Source organism: Sinocyclocheilus anshuiensis, unplaced genomic scaffold, assembly GCF_001515605.1.
Source record: "Sinocyclocheilus anshuiensis isolate Anshui unplaced genomic scaffold, SAMN03320099.WGS_v1.1 scaffold907, whole genome shotgun sequence".
Taxonomy (NCBI): Eukaryota; Metazoa; Chordata; class Actinopteri; order Cypriniformes; family Cyprinidae; genus Sinocyclocheilus; species Sinocyclocheilus anshuiensis.
Genome location: NW_015546133.1, coordinates 1,735,060 through 1,742,886, shown reverse-complemented (window position 1 = coordinate 1,742,886; position 7,827 = coordinate 1,735,060). Strand labels below are relative to the sequence as shown.

The 7,827-nt window shown below is 38.2% G+C and overlaps 1 protein-coding gene across 1 annotated transcript in view; it reads left to right on the top strand.

The window, feature by feature from the left end:
- Positions 1–515: 515 nt before the first annotated feature.
- LOC107701146 (protocadherin-16-like) overlaps positions 516–7,827 on the top strand; it is a 105,332-nt gene continuing 98,020 nt past the window's right edge. The window contains exon 1 of the mRNA XM_016503102.1: positions 516–767. The gene's annotated coding sequence lies outside the window, so the exon portion shown is untranslated. The remainder of the gene's footprint in view (positions 768–7,827) is intronic.

The window sequence follows — 7,827 nt, the reverse complement described above, 5'->3', positions numbered from 1 at the left end:
AGTCCACAGTAGACACACACATATAATCTGAATTATTAAATCACTATTAAATTGTATGTATTATATACATTTTAAAATATTTTTTACATTTATCATATTTAATATTCATCTAAATGTATATACATGCAATATATATATATATATAAACATAAGTTACATACACCATCAAACTACACTTTGGAAAAGGATCTTGAATCTGGTTCTTTATCTTCAGACCACTTCTCAAAGGTAGAGCATAGTGGCACTACAGTCTACAGGAACAAGTCTAGTCTTTTCCTCAGTCTTCCTCTTTTTTTCCTCCGCTCCCCCTTTTGTACCGCTCCCCACGTGTCGAATACATTAGCAACCCAAATTAGGAGAGGCCGGGCCTGATGTGGGTGTCGGATTTCACTCGCGGAGGTGCGGTGTATCCACAGAGCGTCCAGTCCATGCAGCATTGGATGCTGAGGTGACCGTTATACGGAGGTGCGCGTTACTATTAAAAGACACTGAGGAGATCGTAAGATATTCTGATCCCGTTTGGTGAATGGAATAGTGAATGCGGACCCGCTCACACCTGAGGGCTAGGCTACTATTTGCCGGTGGAAATCAAGGAGTATCTGCGTGAGAATTCAATCTCTTCCCCATGGATTTAATGTTGATGTATCAATCTTAAACAAAAACGATCCGTTTGCGGCTGGGAACTGGCTGGATACATCTGCATACAAATTGGATTTGAGTGAAACAACGGATGCTCACAGACAGCAGCGGAGCTCGTTCAGATGAATGTAAGAATCAACGTCGTTATCCTATCGTTCACTATGACTCAAGACAGTCCGCTTAACACAAATTCTGACACCTTTAGCGTTCGCTCAAGAGAAAACGATGGGTGCTGCATGATTTTTGTGACGTGGGATATTGATCAATTTACTCCCATTCACATTTCGGTGTATGCAAAACCAAGCGCTTCTTTGTGTATGAAGGAGTGGACGGGCAGTTTCATTCATTCTCTTATATTATATAGGCCTAGGCTACCCTGATGAGATGAATAGCCCATGTTCGTCCGCGAAGGCTATTTCATGTCAGCTGGTTACAGCATGTCTGTGTGGATGCGTTAAAATTACTCAAGCAAGGAAAAATCAACTAGAAACAGATAAACGATTTACCCAAATCAGTAAAATCATCTAGACCTAGGCTACTTAATTTAATGTTTAGTTAATTAACGAGTTGTGAATTCATGCTGTTTAGGTGTAGGCCTATTAGTTGTGGGGTCTTAGCCTATTCTGTAGCCTACGTGTTAAGATTTACAGTAAAACCCACAACTACCACTAGAACAGAACACCTGAACAGAACATGAATTCACAACTCGTTGAACACATTTACACAAGGTCTATAATTTTACTATTTTGGTTTAGATAATTAGACATGTAGGCTAGGCTATATTTTTACCTAGCCTACTCCACAAGAAGTTCCTCAGTAGCATTTTCAAACAACTTTTAATTAACAAAACAGAAATCGCTTTTGCCAGAGAAAAGTAGTATAGGCCAAAACACCGGAGCACTTTCCGATAGGAACGGTAGGCCTACGTCAGCAAAACTAATAGCTAGGCTAATTATTTCTCAATTTAATAAACATATCGCATATAGACTGGCTATTACTAAACTAACTAACCAACTAACAAACTAACTAATAAAATACATTGTAAGTCTTGAATTCGCGCGAGACTAACTTAAAATGATTGAGCTCCATATAAAAACCATATAAAAATTCTTTACAAATAGTTGACTTTGACAGTCACACACTGTTAGTGTTTTAAATAAACCTGACGGGTGATATTTCGTAAAATCCACGTCAAAAGATGGTTTCTTATTGTACCGTGGTGGGCCCAGAATCGTTCCCAGCGTTCATCCCATCAGTAGCCTTTACGGTCCGGATCCTAGAGAGTCGCATCTTCCCAAAGGAAGGAGTGGGGTTGCTACTATTCCGAACCGTTCTCAGTAAATGGACAAGCGGAGATTGGTTTCTTCTTGAGCGGTGATGTGTGCGTTTAAGTTTTTGTAGGATTACCATTTTTTGCTTGTCGCTTTCATCGGTGACTGCGGCTACCGCGCTTATATAGTAGCCTATGTGCCTGCACACAACGTGTAACTGCACGCACCTCACTGCATCACGGCATGCCTATTATTTAGGTCCCTCTTTCAAACTACACAGGCTGTAATTAAGTATCATGAGCGTGCAGTTAAAAGAGAAGCAAGCAGTTTACTCGCTCATGTGTGAAAGGCATGTTACAGTGGTGGAATTGACAGAAGTGGCATTGAGGGGTTGTGCGCAATCCACCAGTAGGCTACAGGGAAGTGGATGCTATGTCTACAGATTACAGATGTGTATTTTATGACAGTATTACACATCTGAATATGAATGCATAGACAACAACCCTGGCTTGTAGTTATTAGTTTGTAGTTTATAGCTAGTTTGTTGTTCCCTTATTAATTATCAAGAACTTTACAATAGCCTATATTATGGGACTCCACTGTTCTGTGGTGATTGATTCAAGACTGCACTGTTTTAAATCCACTTCCCTTAAAATCTTATTAAAAACGCAGCAATGTATTTTTTCTGTGTGTATACGCGTTCCAAGAGTGATGAGACAGAATAAAGAACTAGTTATTTTCACTGTTTGCATCATTATCTGTGTTTGTGCGTTCCAGACAGACTGTTTGGATTATTATATTATATTATATTATTATTAGGCTATCTGCATTAGTGGGGATTTTTCAGGGACACTTTCTGGAGGTTTTATCGTTAGCCTGTAGGTGGCAGCAAGCGGTTTTTATGAGTGAGTCTATGAATCATTCACTGAACCGATTCGTTAAAAACACTGATTCATTCGGCAACCAGAAGGTGCTTTGTGTTGTTTGGAGACGCGCAACACTAAATCCGGCTTTGGCGGAACAAAAATAAACAAAATAACCGGAAATACTGTGACTAAAATGTAAGTTACTCATTAAAAATGATTGATTAAATGATTTACACATTTCAATATTTTATCGAATGAAAGTTCAAAATCATACAGTATTGTCACCCTGTTATTGGTCCGTCTGTCCGTAGAACTTAACAGACGCACAGGATCTGTCGAAACGTTCTTCATGGCAGTCTATAATGGCAGAGACCGGAGCAATGATGGATGTTCATTAGACATTACGTTCTAAAGCGTCAGTTTGGTCCCATTGAAACGCCGTGCTTTCAGGAGCGCTATTTGCATTGGAAGAAACATCTGTTCATTGAACATTTGGCCTGTCAGTCTCATTGTATTTGTTCTGTGCGTTATGAGGATTGGACAATCTTTCGAATGGGCGGAGCTTTGCAACAATCGGATCCACATGACTGACAGCGCTTTTAATTAAAATCGATAGTCAGTGAACTCGTAATGTATTTAATTTTACATTTATAAGCGTGTTTCTTGCACAACGCTATTTGTAAATATTATAAAAGTACAGTTATGATATTTGTCAATTAGTTTCATATTTGCTTAGTAGCAGTTTTTAGGGGCAACATTGCAGACAGACATATTTTAGTACATATTTTGGTTGATGTGATATCTGATTCTCCTCTCTTGAAAGTTATAGGCTGACATTGCCTGAAAAAAGCAACGTATTAAAGAACCACGTGTATTAAAGAACTGATCTAGTCTGTTGCTGTAATATCTTAATATAATAATTTATCAGTACCAAGTGAGGAACAAAAATGTTCTTGGCTGCTCTGGAACCTCTTTTCCTGCATCAGATCATAGCTGATGTCAGAAGCGCAGGGCACATGTGCGGCCTCAGCATGAGACGCACGTTATAAGGCAGTAAAAGAAAGACTTACCCAGTGAGGGGGAGTCTGTTCATACTGTTGCCCATCAATACTTGGAAACTGATCAGAGGCAACACATGGGGGAAGAGGAGCTGTTTGATTTCATTAGAATAAGCCAAGAGAATAGGATGTGTGTTTCAGTAGGAGGGGGATTTGAAACCACTCTCCCACACAATGCTTGAGGATCATTACTGCAGCTTATGTACTTTGTATTTCATTGAATGATTGCTATTTAATATGAATGTGTATTTGCCACCCCCTGTTTTTTTTCGCAGACGTTGAGACTCTAAGATTAGAAGTAAGGTCTGAACTCTTTGTTGGTCCAGGGAAATCACGATTAATCTGTTTCCTGCAAACATCACAGTTGGGAAGGAGAGAAATAGCCCGTTTGTTGAGTGATTTCCCTGTCTGTAGATGTGAGATCTCAAAGGTGTATTTCCATTTCTCTTTCCTTATGCTTCTTAATTGAAGCCTTATATCCATCTCAGAATTGCTCTTTGGAGGAAAGCGATTGCGTGTGATTTCGTGCACTTGCCATATCTAACCAAAAAACAAAAAACATTTATTTTCTGAAGTTATGCTTGGATGTGCTACAGGCCGATTCTTACTCCTTCCTGATTTTAATGGATGACAGAAAATCAACCCAGGCTTATTGGAAATACGTGCCTCTACCGTTAATTTTGCAAAACTCCCAAAAAATGTACCTTTACGTACAATTCACTGTAGTTTTCAGCTGAAATGAACACTAGAGGCAGTACAATGGCAACAACTTTTATTTTCCTTTTTACACAAATTTCGATTAAGGGGGCAGATAATCAATAATTAAAGACTATTTTCGCACAGTTCCACAATATTCAAAACACTTTTACACTGAAAAATTAGTTTATGTTGTATTTTGAAAAGTATTTTGAAGTAAATAACAATCTACAAATGGTAAGTAACGCATTGAATTAAACATGACATTTCTAAATATGTGACATTTTAAAAAAACGTGAAAAATGTAATTAATCTTTGTTTCACAAAATATTTTTTACAGTGTATTTTAGTACATGGTTTGTAAACTAATACATTTTGATGTTTGCATCACATAAGATCCTTTTTTTTTTTTTTTAGCTTTTCTGATCTAGTAAACTTGCTTGGTAGCTCACCTAGTAAAGCATTGTTCAAAGACTGTTCAAAAAGTTCAAAGACTAAATTGCATTTGCTTTTGTTAACACTACCAGTTAGGTTTAGGGTAGGGTTCAGTGTAGGTGCTACATTATTTTCAGACAAGCATTAACCTTTTATCACCACTCACTGGACATGTCATTTTCAAACTGCCACGATATGTACAACAACCAACTTAAAAACATAAGTTGCCAGATTTATGCTCATCTGGTTTGGATATGACTGAACATTGAACTTGAAGTGTTGTGAAATGTGCAATGTAAGCAAAGATATATCATTTTGCAGAAATGTTGCCATAATAAGCCTGGGTTGCAGATATTATAAAAACAAGACTTTTCATGCAATTCTAACTTCTCTTACACTCCAAGATAGGTAACAAAAAAAAACAAAAAAACATTTGTGTCCGCAGAATGTTCTGTTATTAATTAGCTTACCTAACTGTCTCTATTGTTAGATTTTGGAATCTGCTCCCTGGCACTTTGGTTACAGCCAAGCCATTATATCTAAGTGCTCCAGATTGCGGCTTTTCTCCTGGGAAAGGTTTCTTTTTTCCATCTATGAAGCATGTTTTTGCTAAGTCATTTGACCAGGTGGTGATCTACTCCTGAGTGAGGTTACCATATACCCTTTCAATGTACTGTAAGTATTTACTGAAATGCTACATCTTTGTTTTCGTTTTTCCCCCCAGTGTATGGGGTTAGCTTAATAAGCCAAACCAGGCTAGTGAGATGTATACAGATCACTCAAAAGATTCTGAGTGCTTCACTCTTTCACCTGAGCTGCTCATTCACTCAGTAATAATATCATTGAATCATTGAGTGCTACATTGAGAATGCTCCAATGGAGTGTTCAGTACTGGCTCTGTGTCTAAAAGCTCTTGACGGCTTATTTATTCAGAGTAGCAAACTTCAGCGTGGTGGCACTGTGGCTTTGTGCCGTGTGTTTTACCTCTCGTGGCCAGTAATGGTAGTTGTTCTCAAGCATCAGCACTGTCAAATGGACTGGAAACATGCATGCTTGTAGATAAGGTCAGAGTTTGGACAAGTTAGTGTAAAATTCTACTGAGGCACAGTTCCTTTTCCTTAATGGAGTTGCTTTGGGCGTAGGCCTCTCTGTAATTCTAATTTAGACAAGCATCTGTTTTATACATTTTAGCATTAGCCATTAACGTCTTGGAAGTAAAAACATTTTGGTAGTTTGTATTAGTCACAAACTTTCTCATGAAATTGACACATTTTTATTCTGTCATTAAATCTAGTATTAAAATATTCCACCCAAATACAGAATATTTATTAGAATCTTATAATCTGAAGCAATTAGATGTCAGAGACTTCAGTGTTTTATCTCAAGCGGTCTTAATGCCCAGTTTAGTGTGTATAGTGGGACAGTGCTGTAACCTGGGAGACATGGGAATCTGAGATGTGGCATCTCAGTGTTCAACATTTGTTTAACAGTGCGTCACTGCTTATTAATAATTCAGAGATCTCGTCTCTCACTGACTCTCTTTTCCTGTTACATCCCATTCCTCGAGAAAGAGCATGCTGTAAACCCGACCCCGATCCTAACAGGGAGAGAGGTTGTTTCGTTTATTCACTGCAGCTTTCTCTTTCTTAGAGCACACAGTGTGCTTGGAAGGTAATGGCAAAATAATCTTATTTTTATCTATTAATGTAATTTTTCTATGCATAATACAATAAATAATATAATAATTGATATAGTTGGTAAATAATAAAAAATAAAATAAGTATATTAGATAATAATTTATCCTGCATATATAAAAAAAAAAAAACACTAAAAACTGAGTAATAAATCTGCATAGCTATCACCAGATTAGGAGGAAACCTGTGTGTCTGGGGTGTCTAGCATGAGAAATGTCTCACCTGAGCTTGTGGGATCACTGCTTTAGCCCAAACCTTGTTATTTCTGGACTTGCCACTGATTGGGGAAGGAAATTTGGAAACATTTCTTCCTTGCTTTTTTGCCACAGAGACAAACTTCATATTTCCAGTTACTTTCTCAGGAAACCTCATATCCTATTAAACCTGTGCCACAGGGAGACCATAAAAACCAAAGTAGCGTGTGCCTGTGTGGAGAGAAATGTCTGGAAAGCTATATTACACCAATTCCTTAGGGTTACGTGACTGTTGTCCAAACTGAGGGACAAACTTTTCATTCACTCACCTAATGATGGAGGTTGTTTTTACTTGGGAGATCTTTCCTCAGCCCATGTTAGCATGTTAGCTGGGGGTTTTATCTTTTTCCTGTATAATGCACTGGGGCTGGTAAACCTCCCGTGAACCAGTGGCAAATTCTCTAGATATTTAGAGTTGGCATTGGTTTCAACTTTGAACTCACTTTTGATGTCTTAAGCTGTTTTGTTTAAAGGGGTGGTTGATTGCGATTTCACTTTTTAAATGTTAGTTAGTGTGTAATGTTGCTGTTTGAGCATAAACAATATCTGCAAAGTTGCAGTGCTGAAAGTTCAATGCAAATGGAGATATCGTCTTTTAAAATTCTGGCAGTTTAGAGATACTTCCCGGGTTTGTGACATCACAAACCCTGATAAACCCTGCCCCTGGGAACATGCAACAAAGGGGGAGGGGCATGTTGCGCTGCTTTAGAGAAGAGGAAGAAAACTAGGGGTGCACGTAAAAATCTATTCATATATGAATCGCGATTCTGTCTTCTAATGATTCTAATGGATTCACAAGTTTCAAAATCAATGTTCTAAAGCAGCGGTTCTTAATCCTGTTCCTCGCATCTCCCTGCTCTGCACACGCTCTGCATCTCTCTCTCTCTCTCTCTCTCTCTCTCTCTCTCTCTCTC